The following is a 2,289-nucleotide window of genomic DNA, read 5'->3' on the forward strand; positions in this document are numbered from 1 at the left end:
CAGCGTGAGCGGCCAGCAGCCGCAGCGAGCGGCCGTCCAGCCAGCGACTGATCTGCCTCGCCCAGGAAGAGCGCAATGATGGTGCCAACTTGGGCCAGTGAAGCAAAGTCCTCCACAACTAGACTGAAGAACAAGACGACAGCAACTTGTCTGTTCCCCTTCCCCAATTCCCCAGTGCTGTTCCCATCCCCCAATTCCCCCCAATAAATTAAGTAAGTAAATAAAAAGAATTTAGTGGAAGAACTTCTCAACCAGAGAAAGTACCCAGACATGTAGATGAGTCCACCCAAGAAGAAATAGAGGCTTTCCCAAGAGTGTGGTCTCCACCTGAAGATTACCTGCTATAGAGAAATGAAAACTGCAAAAAATAACAAGATGACTGAAACTTCTTCCTGATAAATTTTTCCTAACCTACAGGACAGAGTGAAACAAGTGCTTCATTTTGACAAGAAACTTGTTATACGTGCTGACAGTTTGTGGAAGAAGAGTCAGAAAGGGATATTCCTTCAATAGGAAATTGCAATAAAATATATTATTTTATAGAAAAAAAATATATATATACCCTTTAGAGACCCTCTATGGAAGAATTAACACTGGTGGAGACTTAAATTGTGAAACAGTAGGCTCACACATTAACTTTCAGCTTATAAAAGGTACGTGCTGATTCTTTTAATTTTAAATAATGTTCAAAAGACAAAAACAGCAGAACCCCAAAAGCAAAATTTAAGCATGAAATCCTTTCCTAACAGAACAACTCCTTCAGCATAATAGATGTGAAACTCCAATCAATGGTCCACTTATTGGAAAAGTGCCAAATACAAAATTTCATTAGAATAAAATTCTCTGAACTGGTCTTATAAAATCAGTGCAACAATTTATATCTGCTCATAAGTAATGACATAATGACAAAAGTATTACCAAAAATATAGACTCTCCTAATAAAGTTGGCCAAGAAAAAGGGCTACTGGTTTTCAGTAAAACATATCAAGGCAGAATAGGAAAATCGGGGCAATAAGCATGCATGCTATTTCCATCGTGTGCATGGAAAATAAGGTCTGTGATCTGAAAGTCACCATGCAAGACGGCATCTACCCAGGACACAAGTTCTGGGGCAGAACTCAGCAGTGTACACTCACAGCAAAAGGAACAGTGATCTCCCATCACGCGCAACACTACTGAACATGTATAGCTATAGTATCCTTCTTACATACGAAGGCTTTTTGGTTAAAGAAATATTTTTTAATATCTTTACTGAGTCAAAATATTAATCACTACACAAAAGTTTTCAAAAGCTCTTCACTACGTCATGACCAAATAGCACTCTTTGTTACAAGAACATTTTCTAGTATTTTATTTCCCTGAATAACAAAAGAGTCATTCACTGTGTTGTCCTCATTCTTACTGGCCTCATTTAGTTCTCTTGAAGAGCCTCTGACCATCACCACCACAATCGCCCTTCACACTGTGTTTTCTCTATAGCACCTTTCAGAGAACAACTCCACACAGTTCAAATGCAATGATGCCATTACAGACATGGGATCTTTCAGAGGAGTTAGCTGGTTACATACACCACTGTGTGATGAGACAATTAACTTGACATTCAAATTTTTAGAGTCAGTCTAGATCTGTTGTTTCCTTCCAGCCTCCTTATAATAGAGGTGGGATCATCAAGGTCAAAAGAAATGTGCCCCATTACAAATGTGCCCCATTTGTATCAATAATACAATACTGAAACAAAAATGTAAAAATAAAGAAATTAAGTCTCTTAGTTCGTAAATGTTATTTGTGGTTTCAATAACTCTTGAGAAATGATATAGTGCAAATATACTGGAGCAAATACTGCAAGCTGAACCACCAACATCTGAATTTTAAACAGATCTATGGGTGACTACCAGTAAGACAATCATTAACTCATAACTGGAAATGGATAACAAGGAAGAAGAGGAAGGTATTTGCATATCTCTACTATTTTTTTTTTAATTGGGGAATTGGGGCATGGGAACAGCGCTGGGGAATTGGGGGAAGGGGAACAGACAAGTTGCTGTCCTTTTTGTTCTTCAGTCTAGTTGTGGGGGACGTTGCTTCACTGGCCCAAGTTGGCACCATCATTGCACTCTTCCCGGACGAGGCAGATCAGTCTCTGGCTTCTAGACAGCCGCTCACTGCGGCTGCTGGCTACACACGATAGCTCATGGCAACCCACTGCAGCAGGGGCTGCAGCCTACGCCGTCGCTGGCAACTCACTGCAGCCCAGCTCCAGGTTGAGCTGTTGTTCAGCATCTTAGCTGT

The 2,289-nt window shown here is 40.4% G+C and overlaps 1 protein-coding gene and 1 pseudogene across 1 annotated transcript in view; one reads left to right on the forward strand and one right to left on the reverse strand.

Annotated features, from left to right (window-relative positions):
* Nucleotides 1–347, forward strand: part of LOC109396392 (39S ribosomal protein L13, mitochondrial pseudogene) — a 1,386-nt pseudogene extending 1,039 nt beyond the window's left edge.
* The window catches only part of CARMIL1 (capping protein regulator and myosin 1 linker 1), a 337,821-nt gene that overhangs the window by 279,701 nt on the left and 55,831 nt on the right, over nucleotides 1–2,289 (reverse strand). The window lies entirely within an intron of this gene.

Source organism: Hipposideros armiger, unplaced genomic scaffold (assembly GCF_001890085.2).
Source record: "Hipposideros armiger isolate ML-2016 unplaced genomic scaffold, ASM189008v1 scaffold_519, whole genome shotgun sequence".
NCBI lineage: Eukaryota > Metazoa > Chordata > Mammalia > Chiroptera > Hipposideridae > Hipposideros > Hipposideros armiger.